The sequence below is a fragment of the Diadema antillarum genome, unplaced genomic scaffold (genome assembly GCF_040938485.1).
Source record: "Diadema antillarum isolate AM-2024a unplaced genomic scaffold, OU_Dant_1.0 scf00000078, whole genome shotgun sequence".
Lineage (NCBI taxonomy): Eukaryota > Metazoa > Echinodermata > Echinoidea > Diadematoida > Diadematidae > Diadema > Diadema antillarum.
This window is the reverse complement of record NW_027270967.1, coordinates 1,369,723-1,390,526: the sequence shown is the minus strand read 5'-3', so window position 1 is coordinate 1,390,526 and position 20,804 is coordinate 1,369,723. Positions and strand designations below refer to the sequence as shown.

The 20,804-nt window shown below is 38.4% G+C and overlaps 1 long non-coding RNA gene across 1 annotated transcript; it reads left to right on the top strand.

Moving 5' to 3' along the window:
- The first annotated feature begins 14,099 nt into the window (after positions 1-14,099).
- LOC139717607 (uncharacterized) lies at positions 14,100-19,767 on the top strand. The gene is made up of 3 exons (XR_011709982.1): positions 14,100-14,242; positions 18,483-18,564; positions 19,659-19,767. It is a non-coding gene; the product is annotated as an uncharacterized lncRNA (long non-coding RNA).
- Positions 19,768-20,804: the final 1,037 nt, after the last annotated feature.

Sequence of the window (20,804 nt, the reverse complement as noted above, 5' to 3'; positions counted from 1 at the left end):
ACCATACACCTTTTTTATGTTATTGACAAACTACGCAAATAGGGGTTCTTAAATAGTGCTTTTGACAAGTCACTCTCTTCGGAATTGTGTTATCGATCTACATAGACTCGAGAGGGAACCGGCGTTTTAATCAATCTCCCGCTGAATTGGTCTCCTTTTGAAGATTTCTTATTAAACACAAGTGGCTGGTAGAAAGTGAAAAATTAGAACACGTGTAATCCAGTCACAGTTCGACGGCTCCCAGTCCGCTTTCTAGGGTCAAATGTCTCTTTGAACGCTTCCCGGAATTTCTTATTGTGGATCATGTAGACTATTGGATTCAAACAAGAGTTCACCTCACCAGAGAGCGAGCTCAGCTCGAATGCTGGGCTGTAAAATAGGATGGCTGAATCAAAAACATTACTTGTGGCGTAGATAAAAGAGTAGACGGTGAAAGGTGTCCAGCAGACGACAAAACATATTATAACCACCAGCATCATCTTAATGACGCGGGTTCTTGCAATGAGATGAAAAGATTTGGATGTCGCCCGGCTCTGACTCTCAAAGCAACGAGACTGGAGTCTCAGTGAGCGAGCGATGGCGACTTGGGTCGCGATCATGACTGACACCGGCAGAAGGAACCAGACGAAGTTCTGGAATAGGATGACAGCGAGGATCATGTTCCCCCTGGGGTCAAGCACTCGGCAGGCATTGGTATCGGTTTCGACATGGGCCAAAAAACGGAGAGGCGAACTACCTGCAGCACTTATCAACCACATGCAGACGATCACGACGTTGACTGTGCGTTTGGTAAAAAATCGATTGAAGTAGATAGGATATCTCACTGCGATGTAGCGTTCGACGGAAATCGCAGCCAGAAGATAGATGGAGGCATGAGTGCTGACCCAGCGGTGGTAGGAGGAGAAGATGAACTTACAGTATAATTGCCCGAAGACGTTGCTAGGCACCCTAGTTGCTATGGGAACAGGGATAAAGGATAACGAAGCCAACAAGTCGGCAATGGCCAGGGAGTTGATGAGGATATCCGTGGATCGAAAACCGGTCTTTCGCCGGAAGAAAACAATGTTGACGGCCAAGTTGCCAAATGTTCCAAGGATTGCGGCTGATAAGTGAAGACTAGTCCACAAGGACAGGTGAGGTAGTTGCCACACCCACGGCATTATTTCGCCCTCTCCATTAGCTTGAATGCTTGTTGAGACTTCTGTAAACATAATTTTAAGAAAATTGTGGATGTCCATTACTTCTGAAGAATCAAATCGACGATGAAAAGGGGGATTCATTGGGAGCTTCTAATAGTCATCAGAAAATATAGGGCATCAGGTACGTTGTTGAAGTGTGAAGAGTCTATCTCGTCTTAATGACATTCAGTTTATACTATGACAAAAAATAGGAGGAGAAGATTGACAAAATTATATTCCCTCTGGGTTTGTGAAAACAGAGCCGTTATGCTCTGCCCATATGCATGTATGTAGGCTACTCGTGCCCTTTTGATCAAGATTGATATAGTTCTGTTCCTCTCGAGTGCAAGATTTTTCGAAAGTAGGAACGTGAGAAATGCATCAAATAGACGTATCTCGGGTTCAAGAATAATGATGATGATAACGATGATGATAATAATGATAATAACAACAATGAAACAATAATAGGCCCTATCAATAAAATGGTTCCTTCCACCTGAAATGAAATCTAAAACTATTTTCAATACTGTATTCATTAGTGTAAAGCAAATGGAGGACATGTCATTCCTTGAGATTTATAAAGGTGATGGTCGATGTCATCAATTTTATAGTTTTGTTAAACTGAAAATTTCTATAACTTTCTTCCTATTTCTAGATCCTTTTGACTTTTTTGCGGGTCTATATACTACCGTACCCGCACGTCCAGCGAAACGCCTACCCGTCGAGGCCCGTCTCAGCTAGCAAAAGTCACTACACCGGTGTGAACCAGACACATGATTGTCCAGTTCAGTTCATTTCAGTCCATTTTATTCCCACATTCCAGTTCAGTTCAGTTCAGTTTAGTTCAATTCAATTGAATTTATTTCCGTTATCAACAAAAATAATACATAAAAGTATACATGTAAACATGGATCCCATTTATCTTATACGTAGTATTTTCATGTATTCTGTTTGTTTCATTACTCTCTAAAAAAAATCGAGTGAAAATGTTCACTCTTGAAGGAGTTAATAAAAAAAAGAGTGAATTTAGAGTGAAATTGGAGTGAATTTCGAGTGAAAATGTTCATTTTCACTCGTTTTAGAGTGACGTCAGGGATCACTCCAAAATCTTCGAGTGATCCCTGAGGTCACTCCAAAATGAGTGAAAATGAACGTTTTCACTCGAAATTCACTCTAATTTCACTCGAAATTCACTCTTTTTTGTATTCACTCCTTCAAGAGTGAATATTTTCACTCGATTTTTTTTTTTAGAGAGTACAATGTAAGAAAACTTATCTTAATGACAATTGTGCCATACCTTTAAAGCTAAAGAGACACACAACTAATCCCACATTTGAAAAAGACAGAAAACAAAATATAAAAACACAATAATCCAATAAAGATATACGTGCGCACAAGTGAGGAGGTGCTAAACGTGAGAAAGAGTTGTCACCCTGTGTAATACTAATCTCCTCGTATTCCAACACAGTGATAAGCGTCGATGTTGCTAGTGGAGGATCCTCCAAGCCGTACATGCTCGTGTTTACTGGAAAATGCACCGATGCATTGCGGACTTGAGTTTGGGAGCCAAGGACTAGTGGCGCTTCTTCCTCTAGAACGCTGGAGTTGCTGGCGGAGGAGCACGAATGCAACAGCAGGATGAGAGGCACCACGCGCAAACCGGACAACCGAGAAACGATCGACAGTCCTTGACAACATTCGGGAATCATTTTCATCTCAGGAACAAACTGCAGGGACAGGAAATTGCATTTTATTCAATAGTGCCTCTTTAAGCTGTCCTATACAAGGTGTAAAACATAGAAATGGAAAACCTGATCCTGCACTTTTTAATGATGACTTGGGAAAAACTGACAATCCGTTAAAAAAATTATGATTTTTTCAAGTTTCGATACCGTTATCGGCGGGTGAGAAAATTTCTTCAGTTATTGATGTCATTGTAGTGGAACGATGAAGTTATAGGACATTAAATATATATATATATATGTATAAACATATATTTGATATACATAAAGCATATATCTGCATGATTGCAATAAAGGTACACATTACCTGGCTTTATACTTACAATTACATATTTTAAGGGTGGCATTATTTTCCTTCCTTCATGTCCTTCCGGAAGAAGTACAAGGACAACAACTCTTTCATTATGCTAGAAAATGGAAATACGTTGAATTTGTATGGTATGGAATGGTTTACTGATCAAACTTCGCAGCCGAACGGCTGAATTGTGTCTGATTTACATCGATAAAAATACAGTGAGACAAAATAACTTACATACATTTGTATACAACACACGAACAAAATACAACCATTACGACAACAACAAAACAAATCATCGGTACATCAGTAGTGGAAGTACATTCAGTATATAAATTACATGTATATTGGAACAAAAACAGAGTTGAGTGAAAAAAACAGACAAACCCGTTTTACATTTAATTTGTTCTGTGTCTTTCTTTCTGTCGTGACATTTTAATTATTTAGTTGATATCTTATATATCAATGACGGCTCATAGATTCAATAAATCTTTAAATTTGGTAACTTTTGAGCTCTGATTTTCCCCAAACTTCGCTGATATGAGCTGCTGATATTTCTACACTCACTAAATCCAAATATAGATTTTCCATTAGTCAATAAAGCTTTCTTAATTCTTGTCATTTCATGCGCATTATATTTATTTTATTTATTCATTATATGCAAATGACAGAAAATAATTTCATAGTGATGACAATCATCAGCACAAGCAGATGAAAGGCACATTGATATAACACAGAGGACTAGATATACACATATATAGGCCCTACATGAAATAGACGACAAGTAAATTAATGCACGCATATAATCATATATATGGACACATACAAATATTGCACATGCAAACACATATACAAATATCTTTTACGGTCTTGGATCAAAGAACAAAGTGCCACTGAAATGTAAATAATGATAGAAGCGAATTTGCATCATACACAAACACATACCCCATCCCACCCCACACACATGCAAAAGAGCAAAACTCCTTTAGCGAAAAAAAAAAACTCTGGCTTTGATTTTTGGAGTAATTCTGTAGGCAAATCCAGGCCAATGGAAAAAGAAAAGAATCTAGGTATATTTCATCTTGCCGTGATAAATGATATCTTCTATTTCAAAAACAAACCAAGTAACGAAAAAACCCACATACATAGAGCCAAATATACAACCGAAATCGAAGAAATTAACGGATTTTTCTGTTTCCATGCAGATGGACTTGGAATCACAATCATGGTAACACAAATATATAAGATGAAAGAAAATATTCATAAACGGCTTTTATCATTCAGATGTCAAAAATCACAAAAAGTAAGGATTTTGTCACAGAGAAGGACAAACTTAGATAACGAGGTTTCCCCTTTCAATTGCCTTTCACATGACCATATGGCAAGCCAAATTACTTTTTAAAAAGATTTTTTGATATCACGAATTCCCTTTCGTGATATAAAAAATTCGAATTTCTGATATCACAAATTCAATTTTTGATATCACAAATACCCATTCGTTTATCACGTCAAGCCAATTTTTGATATCACGAAATCGAATTATATCACTAATTCAATTCGTGATATCACGAATTCAATTCGAGGTATCACGAATTCACATTCTTGATATCAAGAAATACATTTTGTGATATCACTAATTCCAATTTGTGATATCATTAATTTACATGGAATTTCAGCACATATTTTTCGCGAAGAAATAATTTGATTTCGAGCATTAGTTTTGCGCCGAAATTCAACCGTAAATTCTACCGTTAGTTGAGGGCAGAAATACACCTGGAATTCGAGCATTAGTTTTGCGCTGAAATTCAGCTGTGAATTCGAGCGTTAGTTGAGCGCAGAAATACACAGGGAATTCGAGCATTAGTTTTGCGCTGAAATTCAATTGTGAATTCGAGCGTTAGTTGAGCGCAGAAATACACAGGGAATTCGAGCATTAGTTTTGCGCTGAAATTCAGCTGTGAATTCGAGCGTTAGTTGAGCGCAGAAATACACAGGGAATTCGAGCATTAGTTTTGCGCTGAAATTCAACTGTGAATTCGAGCGTTAGTTGAGCGCAGAAATACACAGGGAATTCGAGCATTAGTTTTGCGCTGAAATCCAGCTGTGAATTCGATTCAATTTCAATTCAATTCATTTTATTTCCATACTTCTCATTTGTGGACATTATAACAGAAATCAAACAAGTTCTTTCACCTTGTAAACAATGTGCAAAACACAACAATATACATGGTGATAACACAGTAATTATTATGTAATAACTGGTCAAATTTGAAATCGAGATGGGGTTGATCAAAGAAAAGTATGGCGGGACCTACATGAAAGCAAGCTTGTTTGGCTGTAAGCCCCAAGTAATCAGTGTTTGTGAAGAAGAAACGGAGAACGGATAGTAGCTAAGACCAGATGATGTAAGGGTGCCAAATAAGGGTGCCGAATTCGAGCGTTAGTTGAGCGCAGAAATACACAGGGAATTCGAGCATAAGTTTTGCGCTGAAATTCAACTGTGAATTCGAGCGTTAGTTGAGCGCAGAAATACACAGGGAATTCGAGCATTAGTTTAGCGCAGATATTCCTATGGAATTTCAGGTGTTATCTTTATATAGTATATAACAATAGTTACAAAAAACCTAAATGAAGAGTTTTGGCAACTCGTCTTCATTTAAAGTGATTAGGAATTGGTTTTAAAAGAATCGATAAAAATAAATCGTCTAGCAACATATCTAAAATGCCATTATTATGTTGTCAATTACTTCAAAGTCACATATTATTATATTCTTATTTTTCTCCATTTCTCGCCACTGATTTGGCAGAGACTGGTTGACTTCCAACTTTTGTTTGCGTTTCTCTTTACTCTGTCACGTGAAAGATACTCTCTCCCGGCCTCCCCCTGTTACTCCTCCGAGTTAATAAGAGAAATTTCTCATTGCGCAGATTAACAAAATTGAAGTCCTTCGTACCACTGCTTTTTTCTTACAACAAATTCAAACTGTTTGTTTGCCATGCATATTGCTGCATAAACTCCTCATAAGATCTGAATATCTTCACTCTTCTTGCTCTGGTCTGAAGACTTTTGGGCTTGTGCATTCCAATTTTGTTCTCCCCGGTTTTGGTTCTTGAATAAACTTGCCCATAATAGATTACAACTTAAATTATTTTACAAAATCATAAACATATTGGGGCAGGCAAACTGTACACCCAACACTATTGGTCTTAATGGATACACCCCTTTGTTCTGGAGGACTGATTTTGAGGAGTGAGAAAATGTCTTTTGGAGAAACACGTTGCTTTATGTGACCACCAGCCGACATCAGTGGTGGACATTTGGCAAGTTTACGACTCCCTCTCGCACCCTGCATGACTCACAGTCTCTCTATCTTATTCTCCGCTGCTGACATACACAGACCAGAGGGGTGATTGCCCTCGGTCGGTCCTCCGCAATACAAACACATGGTATGCTTTTATAACACACATACACATACAACCACACATAATTATCATCGATTTGGTGGAAGAGTCTTACTGTAAAGGGGATTACCACATGAAAAATGTATCAAAATTAACAATAATGTAGTAATAGATGACAATTTGAGGACCAAAACGATGAATTAAATGTAGGCCCTAAGTGAACATAGTATCATTGAATTCATGATAATATGTTGCAAAACAATTGATTTGTTTATTCATCGAATATACCTTGATGATCATTTAGGGAATGATGGATGTGTAAATCTCTTATATATAGCTATTTGTATTTTGAACATTGTTCTAAAAAAAGTTAGCAGTAGTATACATTCTATCTGAATATCAGCTCAAAAGTAATGTTCCAATTCCCTGTGTATTTCTGCGCTAAAGAAAAAAAAAAACGCTCGAATTCACAGTTGAATTCCAGCGCAAAACTAACGCTCGAATTCCCTTTGTATTTCTGCGCTAAACTAATGCTCGAATTCACAGCGATTTTCTGCACTGAACTGACGCTCGAACTCCCTGTGTATTTCAGCGCTCAACTAACGCTCGAATTCACAGGTGAATTTCAGCGCAAAACTAACGCTCGAATTCACTTTGTATTTCTGCGCTAAACTAATGCTCGAATTCACAGCGATTTTCTGCACTGAACTAACGCTCGAAATCCCTGTGTATTTCTGCGCTCAACTAACGCTCGAATTCACAGTTGAATTTCAGCGCAAAACTAACGCTCGAATTCACTTTGCATTTCTGCGCTCAACTAACGCTGGAATTCACAGGGATTTACTGCACTGAACTAACGCTCGAATTCCCTGTGTATTTCTGCGCTCTACTAACGCTCGAATTCACAGTTGAATTTCAGCGCAAAACTAACGCTCGAATTCACTTTGTATATCTGCGCTCAACTAAAGCTCGAATTCACAGGGATTTACTGCACTGAACTAACACTCGAATTCCCCGTGTATTTCTGCGCTCAAGGTGACTAACGCTCGAATTCACAGTTGACTTTCAGCGCAAAACTAACGCTCGAATTCCCTGTGAATTACTGATATCACATATTCGAATTTGTGATATCAATAATTCAATTCGTGATATCACAAAATGGAATTTGTGATATCAGAAATTCGCATTTGTGATATCACAAATAAGAATTCTTGATATCACAAATTCAAATTAGTGATATCACAAATTCGAATTTGTGATATCAAAAAATCATTTTGTGATATCACGAATTACCATTGGTTTTTCACGTGAAACCTATTTTTGATATCAAGAATTCGAATTTCTGATATCACAAATTCATTTAGTGATATCTCAAATGGAATTTTAGATATCACAAATTCGAATTTCTGATATCACAAATTGAATTTGTGATATCAAGAATGGATTTTGTGATATCACAAATTCGATTTCTTGATATCACAAATTAAGTTCATGTGCTACATTTACGGGAATTTGTGATATCACAAATTTAATTCTTGATATCACAAATTGAATTCTTGATATCAAAAATTTGATTTTTTGATATCACAAAATGGAATTTGTGATATCAGAAATTAACTTTAAATGTAAAAAAGGCTTGCCATATGACCACCCCACTTTATGGGGAGTATGTATTATCAATAATAATTTTTCATTATCATGTTCCTGTTTGCTTTGTTTTGTTTTGACCTTTAATAGCCATCCAATAAGATTTATACAAAACTGGAAAGGTAAAGAAGGGAGTGCAGTCGCATACCTGAAAACAGCAGAAATGGCAGTTGGATTCTCCACAGAGCGTATAGGTCAGGATGTAAAGAATATCTCTTGCTGGTAAAGTATCACATTATATGCGTAGTCATACAGGACAGGTGGGATACCGTCACTGGGGAAGGATTATGGTAAGAGCTAACAATCTTTTCCCAGCACTAGCAATCTTCCTATCATTGGTGGTGGACACATTGCTGGAATACAACTTGTACATGACAATGAGCAATTGCATCAAATGCATGTTGTGAGAAGTACCGTGAGTGTATGCCGCTTCATATACACACGCCCACACCCACACCCACCCACACACACACACACACACACACACTCACAGAGAAAAATTTTATGTACCATATACAAATATAAAATTTAGACGTTATTGTGGTTGTTTTCATGACCACTTTTATGAGTAAATCGCCTCTGATTGTGCTCCAGGGAATTTGCTGAAGAACGCATTATCAACAGCAATGACTATGGACTACCCATCCACAATGTGTTAATGAAGGTAGAAGAGATAAACAACTACAAACAACACAAGCTTCTTTTGTGGGGGACATGAATTCATAGGTTTAATCATAAATATCTGTCTTAAGTGAGTGCAAGTTAAAAGAAAAGATTGTTTGAGAACAAGGACGGCGAGTGATTATTCGCTGTGAAAAGAGACCATGCAGCAAAACCACGAAGAGATTTGATTATGCTTTTGTCTTTTCTTTTCTTTCCGTCGCGCTGAGGTCATAAACGTATTAGTTTTATTGGAAAAATTAATAACGCAGCGCAGAAAAACGTCAGCACAAATATATTTTCATCGCAACTGAAATTACCGCAAAATGCAAAACTGCGAAGAATATTGCTTCTCTGATCTTTTAAAGTACAAAGCCCGTTAATTCAAAAATGCGGGGTTTCGTTCTTTGGCAGTTTTTTAATAGTATTGTGTGTGTGTGTGTGTGTGTGTGTGTGTGTTCTGTAGATTTAAGGACATAGACAAGGCCAAAATGCCTGAATGAACACTTATTTTGCATTTCCCTGTAACATTTCCGGACAATGAGGGAAAGTATGATATTAAAAAAAAGGTTGCGTACGCACGCTTGAGTAATGTAAAAAACTTTGAAAAACGTAGAAAGAAGTCATAAAAATCCGCCATCAAAGTTGCATGGAAGAACAGTGGCGCATTCGTATTGCGCGGGTACATTGATGCCAAGGTGATTGCGCATGCACGGCACGTTCAATGAGAGAATTCAGGGTAAGATTTGTATATCTTGGCATCTATTGTATTCTCTTTCAGTGGCTGATATGTAGGCAAAATTCTTGAATAACGATGCCAACATGAATATCCCAAAATAAAAGTGCCTCCAGAGTGAGCTATTGAGGCCATTTGAAAAATGTAGCTATACATTCACTCGAGTCATTTCGTAACTGCTTGACAGAGTTATAAAGTCAAGATGACACATTTGTATTTGTTGTAGGGTGAGGGGACGTTTACATTATACGGTGCACTTCTTCTTGCTTTGATTTGTGTTTGGATTCATTTTAGGTGACCCCCCAAAAGAAACGTTGATATGCTGATGAACAAGCTACCAGCATCGCGCTGACGGCTTTATGTTTCTTCCGATGGAGGCAATTAGGGTAATTATGTTCCCTGCCCAAGGGCACGATTATTGCTACCAGGGATTCGAACTTTGAATAGAGACGGGATGTCTTAGCCTCTGTGCCATAATGATAGTTCACGTTATCACTATCGTGATTAGATCTTGTCATTGTGACCATCATTTTCAGTACAACATGTAATATTTATATCATAACATGTGATATCATAATAGGTAATTATGATAACATTACGTAATGTAATTATTTTGTATCACTTGGATAAGGAAAAAAATAAAATGGACTGAAATGGAAAAAAAATCGCAATCATCTTATGGTTATTATGAGGCAGCAACAGAATTAAGTTATAATTTGAAACAACTATACGAAATATCTCGAATAAAAGGAAAGGTTGGTTACGACTCTATTGAGGACTAATATCCATACTCTAGATTATAATTCCTTATCTCAGATTTGTTTAGTTTGTTTGTTTTTACTGCAGCATTAACCAATCATCTATACATAACGATCATATAACAGGCATCAACAACACTATCGTGGCATTACTCAAACTTTGCTTAGTTGCCTTGTCCATTATGCTCATTATGAATCTTCAAAACAAATGGCAGCGTGATATTTAGTTTAAATACTTTCAGTCACCCTGTCTTTATTACTTTGCACAATTCGTACGCCCCACAATATTCGTGCTCTGACTGATACGTTCTGATACTGCCACCCAGCGTTTTTTCACCATTGTGCTTTAGTTGTCCTTCCTTTTTTGTTTTGGTCGAATTTATAAATCATGTAATTTCGGTAGGGTTTACTTGTATAGTAAAACTTTCAAAATGATAAAATCTTCCTGCTTATTTGACTGATAACATTTGCAATACTTCACTTTTGCATGTCGTAATGCATTCATATGTTTATATGCAGATGTCATATTGTAGATACTGTCGTCGGAAATGAAATAGAATAGATGAATATGTGGTTGCCATAGTTACTTTGTCTGTCTGTGTGTGTGTGTGTGTGTATGTATGTGGGGGGGGGGGTTATCGATATTTTTTGACAGTTGTTAAAGTATAGGATTAGCTGTTCTCGAAAATGTCGTGCGCGATGTTCGCAGAATCTTCTTGAAACTCCAATCACATCATGACAGTTTGAAGAATGTCTTTCGTATGTTTGCGAAAGCAGCAAAGTTCTTCCGATCTGACGACATATCCACAAACTATTTCCATGAACGTTTGGTTTATTTTGGGGGCAAATCCGCACCACGTAAACGTCTAAACTTTATAAATCACATGGCGTAGGTGCTTGATTTTATAATGACTTCATTTCAGCACATTTCATTCATTAGGTTTTCTTCAAATTAATATACATCTACAGACATTAAACAATAGATTGTAGTTCTAAGAAAACCGAAAATACGCAAGGAAAATGAAATGTTTGCTTAAAGTCACAGAATACACGTAAAACGGCTCTACAGTATACCTCAACAGGGTAGTCTAGAGAAAAGCGTAATATGCGTTCGTGAAAATTCGTACCACATTCGGGAAAGAACTTAACATTCCTACAGATTCTTGAGAATTCCGTTCGAATACTTGGAATACGATTCGAACCCGTCTCGAATCATTCTTGCAGTTCCGGTTGTTTTAGCTCTCGAGTGCGGCTCGAATGTAGTTAAAACACAGTAGGAATATCTAGAATGCTATAAGAATGCAGTCAGAATATTTAGAAAGCACTTCGCGAGCCGTACGAGCGCCGATCGATTGAAGCTGCTCGAAGTCAGGTCGGAAGGCGTCTCGCATGAAGTACGAATTTATCTCGAATGCAGTCATACGGCTCCCGGAATAGCTGGTGAATATAGTTTGAATGTTCAAGAATTTAAACAGAACGCAGCGCTAATGCTTAGAATATACTTAGAATGCAACACGAATGTTCCGTCTGTATTCCCGCCGGAATGGTCTCCGATTTAAGGTATCAAATACTGGTGAATCGAGCATTTTCATCAGTCGATCATCCCAACCCATACATGAGCGAGTATGGATCCCTTGTACGACGTTGCGTTGGTGAAGATTGCTTTCCAGTTCTTTCAGCACGACCTTTTTGATGAGGAAGGCACTACTTGCGGGTTCGAAGCTGACAATCACGGCGAGGTTCCCGACCTTAGGCGACAAGTGCCCCAGCCCCTTGTAAAGCTTTCCTACGGGAAGGAACACGATCAGCCTCATCATCTCTGTAGTCTGCCAAGTCATTGTGAAAGGATACAGGGATGCGGTTATCACCTGCCCCACCACTTCAGAAGAAAGGAAACCCACTCGGGAGTCTTCAGAAACAAGTTAAATGTTCCACTTGCTTTTGGAGCGCTGTAGGTGACATGCATGTGGCCATAAGGAAACCTGTCGAGAGCGGCTCTTTGTACCGCAACTACAAGGGCTTCTTCTCTCTGGTTCTCACGACTCTTGTGCAAGTTTCTGCGGATGGACATCAGTGCACATTGAAATAGGTCTGATGCTCGGATCTTCAACGACTCAGAATTCAAGTACTGCCTTGAAGACGGAAACTCCGGATTTCCGGAGCCATCCCCTTACCTCATGATGACTACTTTTAGGCCATAATTCATCCTTGGGGATGATGCCTTTAAAATAAGGACCTTCTTGATGAAGCCATAATGGTCAAAGGAGTCTTCAGAGGGACAAAAAGATCTACAACTACTGGATCTCCAGGGGCCGTCGTGTGACGGAGAATGCATTTGAAATCCTGGCCCAGGGACGGGAGTCCTCCTCACCACCATGCTGCTAAGTCTTCCATTGTGGAGGACATAATTGAATGTTGTGTCTGCTAGCAAAACGTGATGTGGATCCATTATTCTGCCCTCCACAATGGAATGGTGGAAAAATAAGATGGTGCTATTAGTCTGGAGAAAGCTTGTTCAGCTTAGAGATGTGTGGCGTGTAATTAGCAGTATAGAGAACAAATACACCAAGGCTGGAAAGAGGCAGCAGGAGATCTGTAAGCATCCTTCAGGCTCTTCTTCATGTAGTTTAGGTTCCCCTTGTTGAGAAAGAAATGTTGCTCAGGGGCATGGAGCCAGTGTGTCATCTCCTGCTCCTACTACTTGGTTAAGTCAGCCGTCACCAGTACCCTCTCATGCTTCTTATGGGACTTGAAGGGAAGCTCATCACTGTCTGCGGTTGACTGTGCTGAAGGATAATGGACCTCGGCTACTTTATCCTTTGGGGAAGTAGGGGGAGGGGGAATGGAATCAACTTCGACTCTGGAGATGAAGGGCCTTTGAAAAGATAGGAATTGGTTCTTCGGAGGCTTCTTGGGATGCAGTACCTCTGCCCTGTCCATGGCGGCAGCCAGTGGTGACGTTATTGACCTTGGCTCTTTTCCCCGGCTGGCATGACGTGATGTTGACCTAGTGACGACTCAATGCCAACCGAAGTCGCAACATGTTTATGTGATTCGGCATTCTTCCGAATAACGGCCGGACTTATTCGAATGCCAATGCGCTTGAATTCTTTCAATATCGACTTATCGAGATATAATCCAGGAGCAATTGAGACTCCTTCGAGGTGCACTCCGGCTCTTTCAACCGTGAACGAGCATGCTGTTCCGGTTCTCCTCCATATGAGGTCAGAATGTTTCGAATGATATTGGAATGTCGTAGGAAAATTAGGAACGCAGTCAAAGTTCAATTAGAATAATCTTCCAATGCCGATCGATATTTTTCCACTTCGAACGCTACTCGAAACATTCGGGGTTGCCAAAAGAAAGGTTCCGAATGTTTGAAATTCATTCAGAATGTAGTCAGAATTTTTAGAATGCACTTCAAATATCCAAGAATGCAAGAAGAATTTTCATCATTCCGCCTACAGTGTGACTGGGGTATCAGCTCAGCTCTTGACTGAACAACTTCTTGCAAAATTGAAGAAATCTCTATTCTTATGGCCCTCTTGCGTCAATTTCGGGACAATGTGACGCCAACATTACTGTAAACATGAGAGTGTATCCATGTCACAAACATTACGACGAACAGGCGACTGCGTGTAATGTGCGCATGTTGGCACAGCTCTGAATGCATGGTGACGATCGTTCGAAGATGGCTGCCCTTCAGTACGTGAAAGTGTGCTTTGTTCTGTGCATATGCATTGCCATCTCTTACCTCAGCGCATTGACAACGAAGACAGTTCGAAGGGACTTCGAAATAGTTGCAAAATATAGGTCCAACCCTGGTAAGTCGATCATGATAAGTTTCCCTTTTTGATTATAAAATCTATTGCGTCTAATACGAAGGCATTTAGGATGTCACATGAGGTGTAGTACTGTCCCAAATCATTACATTTATATGACGCATCTAGCTTTGATTCAGAGAAAACTCTTTAAGATTCCGGAATCTTTTTAAAGGAACTCCTCCTTTGTTAAAAAGTGTGCTTCAAAGTCCAATTCAATTCAAATCAAACTTTATTTCCAATATCAGAAAGTCTTTCGAGTACAACAACTACAACCGATCCCTGTTATAGTGGAACAAAAAAAAAAATTTGAGCAAGTGCATAACCTAGATCAATTTTTTTTTTCAAAGTCATTGCTTTATCAGAAAAGGGAGGCCCAACTTAAAGGCAAGTCTGTGTAGCGATGTGGGCCAATTGAATGAACTGGAAGTAAAAAAGGGTAAAGAAACGGGAGTGCAGCAGAAGCAAACCCTCACACAAGTGCACAAACAACCGAGGAAACAAAGACGATAGTGAGACAAGACAAAACAACAAAAGACATCGGGGAGGGGCAACTGGAGGAGGAGGGACTAATGGACAGGCAGCAGGAGTCCTCAGTACGTACAAAACAAACGCCAGACACTATCCACCAGCATGGGCACAGTACGCCCTATACATTCACAACCACAGGAAAGTAGACAAATAATTCACATTATCACTGTTGATTCTCAAGACCTGTTCCAGTATAAAAAAAAGTGTTTATTCTATGGTAGAATGGTGCAGAGTGAAGGTCGCCTAGTAGGGTATTTATAATCAATAATACTTCTACAAGCTATAGGCCCTATTATCAAATGATTTTACCAGTTCACTATTCTTCCCATTTAAAATAAACTGTTGTAGTTGATAAAAAACAGACTCAAATCTTGAAAAAATACTTCCTGATGATCACCCGGTTGTAAGTGAAATGTGATTTTTAATGTGATGATACCATGAATACAATTTTCAAACAATTATTGATGTGCGTTTCTCCAAGCAAGAATACCGATTACTGTAACTTAAGTACATGCTTCAACTGACTAATGATCTGACTATTTAAAGTGAATATCTAAAAAACATGAATTTATTCGTCTGCAAATTTAAATATAATTTGGCTCCTATCCACGGCTTAACATATCTGAAATCATTATGAGTAGTTTGTAAAAGAATATCAGGATTTCTATATTGATAGAAAAGATTAGAGTCGTAGGTAAATGAAGTGGAAAATGGTTTATGAAAAATCTATGAAAAGCATCGATTCAGACAATAAACAAATGGTAGTCTATTTATCAGGTCACCTTGCTACCTTGGGGTACACTGCACAATATAGCTGTCACGCATCGTGGGGTAATTATTATCAACAGAACAAAAAAACCTGTTATGTATTGTATAGGTTATTATTCCTCGACCACTCAAGACATTTCCACAAAAGCCTTAACGATGTGATTCAATAATGTAGTAAGACTTCGGAGAAGTCAAAGAATGTGCACGTCGTATGAGAAAAAAAATGGGCTTGTTACCTTTCCAATAAAGCCAAATTAATTATAGAGTGGATTAAGCTTTAGTTAAAATCAAAACTGAAAGTCAATTATTTAAAGGAATCACAATTTGAAAACAAAATCTTCGAAAATACATTGCTTTTTAATTTTTTTAAAATTTGAATTTAAATTAATTTACAATTATAAACATAATATCAATATCCAATTTTAATATTAGAACGGCTTTCGCAACCTAAATGACAGAGAAACCACCACATCAGACGTAAGAAACTCTAATGATAAACAAAAGATTTCTAATGCAACCAATCACATTTTTCATAAAACTCCCGATAAAAGTTCATTATCAAAAACCGCAGTAGTGGCATTGCTATTGACGTTTTATCAGAACTCATTGCTCATAGCCAAAAATAGGGGGTTATCCCAGCAAAGGAGTTCGATGGATGCCACAAGCTTATGAAGAAAGAATGAATAAGAGACAAATTAACAAGATAAAGATGGATAAGATAAAAGGCTATAAAACACGATGGAGAAATAAGATTTAACTATCTTAAATTCCATCCACTTAGATGACACAACATCGTGTTATATCATGCACACACTACTTATTGATAATTTCATAATGACACGAAGAATGAACACGTGGACGTAATGAAAGTCAATAAAATAGAATGCTGTTCAAATGTGTTTTAAATGCCTTTAAAAAGGAGCAGATTTTCCCCTCAAATTAAGGCTGGAGAAATACACTCATATTGGATGCAGAATATAATAGTGAATAGATGTATACATTTTTGTATACTTTGATTTCTTTAAACTTGCTTCAGGACCAATTGCAATTTCATTTTAGATTTTTTTTTTTGTTGAAATAAAAAAATGTCAAATTGACATGCATGTCATAAAAATAGGGGAGCACTGTTATAAGGGAACAAAAGTATACAAAGCTATGATTATTTTGGCTATAAAAATGTATAGAATTCTCTAGGCAATCTCGCATAGCCACGAGAAGTGTTTTCAAACTACCCCCTTGCTCACTGACTTTGTATGACGGGCGAAAAGTTAACACGTAGGCGCTAGAATAAAATTATGTGTATTCATATAGATTATGACATATAGCAAATATTGACTTTCGTTTCTGTCGTTATAATAAAACACCTGGTAGTCTCTTGGTAGTTAAATTTTCCCCGCCAGACAGTATTCCCCTCGTTGTTATATTGCAACTCTAAAAAGGCAATCCATAATATGACGCCTGTGTATAATGCTGCCTTGTATTTGTGTATGTATGTATACATTTGATGATAACCAAATGTTTGTGCCAAAAATGCGAGTTTATGGATCCCTCACTGATTTGTATAGCAGTAAAAAGGGAAAACTCATTGATATGATAACGATATGAGGAAATGTCTATTTACAGAAGATAAGGGCAGATTTGTCTTCTCTTCGTTATAATTCATTGTTCCATGGGACGGGCATGTGCGTATGACTGAGGGCATAGAACTATCCCTTAGTTCTTTGTTTAAGACATATGCACATTTAAGATAATATAAAGCATAAAAATAAACTTGACACAGCTATGGCTAAAGCCGTCATAACAAAGTAGTAAAAAAATCAGTTGAAGATAAAGCAAAAAGACAAGAAAGGAGAAGTGCAATAAACTGAAAGAAGCAGGCGCCCCGTATCAAAAGCCGCAAGGGCTTGCAGTGATGGAACCCCCTGATAGGAAGAACTTGATTTACACAGGAATGGAATAAATTACATTGTGAAGTTATGTTGATTTCAAGTCCAAAAGAAATCTAAATTGAAATATCAACATATTCAAAACATAAAAACAATATTCCTGTTTCCTGGATTTAAAATGCACGACCTTCAAAGTTTAAGTTGCGGTACATCGTTTGAAATTTAATCTAACACCTGACAGAAGAAATTGGGAGATTTAAAAGTTGTGCCTGACATGAGAGCTTAACATCAAAATATTGTCATGATTAAAGTGTCCGTTAATTTCATTGTTTTATCGAAATTAATTTTGTTTGTTTCATTTCATAAAACACTATTTTTATGCAGTGCAATTATATCTCGGTAAGGCTGGTCTCATGTACTTTGGCGTTGATCCTTGAACTCTTCCTCCTTTGCCCCTTCCTTGTCCTCTTCTTCCTGTTCCTGTTTCCTGTTCTCTTTGACCTCTCCTGTGGCGCGGATCCAGGCGGGGTGCACCGGGCGCGCCCCCTTTAATTTTTGTTAGAACAAAAGAAATAAAAAGACAAAATTGGGCCGTGCACCCCCCCCCCCTTTAATTTTGTAAAGGCGCCCTCCCTTTACGGAATTCCTAGATTCGCCCCTGCTCCTGTTTATTCTTTCAGTGCGTATGTAAGAGAGCTGTTTTCTCTCTGATCGTGTGTGCGCTTGTGTGTGTATGATTTGTTTTATGTCCCCCCCCCCCCGTTTCTCAAGCAGGCAATTTGTCTTATCGTTTGACCATTAGGCATTTTAGCAGTTTCCTCCGTTAACGACATCTTTTCCTTGATAAGATTCAATTACAGTTCGCCTATGCATTTCCTTAAACCATGTTTATTTTATTGTTTAAAAAAGTGAGCTGCATTGATTTCGCTTGTATATAAAAATGTCACATTGTCCTTTGTATTTCTGCATTTGCAATAAATGTACTCTACTAGTATATTTTTTGTAGGAAATGGAACTTTCATTTTGAATTCGGTATATTTCATCATACTTTCACTCAGATCTTGACCTTGTGGCGTCAGTTCAATTACAGACGACAGCAGCAAAGAAACCCGCCAAGCCGAATAAGTACATTGTGGCAAGGTAATACTAATCATTTGAGTATGATTGTCCATCGTCATGATCTGTATGTTGTGCAAGTAAATGAATCATTAATTATGAACAGTATGATGAATTACAAAAATGTTTTATACAAATGATGCACAGGATAGAGTGTGTTAGTGTAGGCGTGGTGCACTCGAGGGTATTTACAATTGTGAAACATGCACGAGGCGAAGCCGAGTGCATGTTGCACTACATTGTAAATACCCGAGAGTGAGCTACGCCTCCACTAACGCCACGAAATAATCCTGTGCATCATTTGTTTTATAAAATGGGTCGAAAATTCGAAAACTAACATCATTTTTCAGCGTTTTTCACGTACCTTTGTGGGTCAAGACGTCCGAAGATGTTCGTCCCAAACATTTACGCACGTCGCATTCGCGGAAGTCCCGCACATACAGTATAAGTCATGGGGGGTTGGGTTTCCGGACACTTAAGTTCCCGCATGAAAACTTACTTATTTTACATAGAATATGCACCCTTTACCTTAAAGACTTGATATAGACTCCTCATATAGGCCTACTAGACAACATACTCTGAAAACGGCGTGAGAATTAACCTGCTAAATCGTTTGATTTGCTCTTCAAAGTGACTCCATGTATACGCGTCCGGTCCCATAACGCTTGGTCTACTGTACTGTACAAAGTGTACGTATAGTAGAGTATACGTACGTACGCCACACATGTTATGCACAAGGGAAGACAGGCCGGCCGGCCGGCAGCCCAAACTAGAAGTTGTTTACAGGATTGACAGCGCGTATGCATGCAATTCATCAAAGGAGCCGCCGCGCGCACAGACGATCGGCAATCTACCATAGGATTACAGGCAGTGCAATTGTACTGAAGTAAAGGAAGGAGGTGTGTCTCATTTCAGCGCTTCCTATTGGCTACATTCTTGAACCCATTTTATAAAATATAATAAAGCACACAAAACTACCATGTCGCGTGGAATATAAGAAAAGACTATTAAAATACAATGAATATTGATTGATTGCATTCATCATAACTACTGAATGACCTGAAGGTAAGGCAACGATGCGCCTTTTCATTCCATTTTTTTTTCTGGTTCTTTTAAAGGGAAAATTTAACGAAGAAAATGACCCGCGAGAAGACTATCCAGATATTTCTACCTGGAATACGGCTGACTGAAATGAAAATAACTTCGTCTCTAACTCGCTTGAAGCGGTACAACCAGACCACGTCCCTCCCGCTGATAGATCCCTGCGCAATCGTGGGGAATAGCGGCGTTCTATTGGCTAGCAGTTGTGGTGACGTCATCGACAAGGCGAATATAGTTCTGCGAATGAACCTCGCGCCCGCCGGCGGGGAATACGCTCGTGATGTTGGATCGAAGACTAATATAACAACGATTAACGGCGAACAGAGTAGGGCAATGTCGGCATGTGCTAAGGTTGAATACACTAATACGTCGGTCGACAATTTACCGGACGATTGTCGAAGTTTGTTGAAACTCATGCGGCGTCTGAATAACAGTGTAATTTGGTGCGTCAAAGGTTTTACACTGATTAAACACATCAGGAAAGGATTGGAGTTCTACGAGAAGTATCATGGGCTGAAAACTTCATTGGCCTACAGTCCCGCTAGTCCAGTTGGAACAACAGGAAAGTATGTGTGATTGTTTCTCACAGTTATCCGTGGTTATTCTTTTATATCCTTCTTTTCTTATTTGTTTATTTGGGCATTCAATGCCTCCTCTCAGATTGACACCAAACACGCCAAATTAGATGTATGTTAATGCGTTCAACAAAAGAACAATACAAAAGTGTTTGCTGAAACACCACTGTTCGTCTCGTCGCTGTAATTCATTTCATTAAAAAAAAACTTTGCCCAGCATTGGGGGTAGATTTTTATTTTCAACTTGAGAACATTACGTCTGTGAAGTTACTGTAAAACGAGAAATTTTCGCGTGCATTTTAATTTCGCGAATTTCGCGAGCGCCAAACAATACTCAAGAATTTACCTTTTCTTGGAAGCCCGAAGCAAGAGTGACTTTTCATCGCTTGTACCGTCTAGTTTGGAGACTATACTGACGAAACAATTCGTGAACAAAAGTAGTTATAGTCAAACTGTATCTTTGTTCCCAAATTAAAGCATTCCGCGTTATCATTCTTGCTTGATTTCTTTTACAATATATTGCTTGTCATGGATATTGTCCTTCACCAACACTGTTTTCTTTCTCTCTTTTGTTTGTTTATTTTCTGC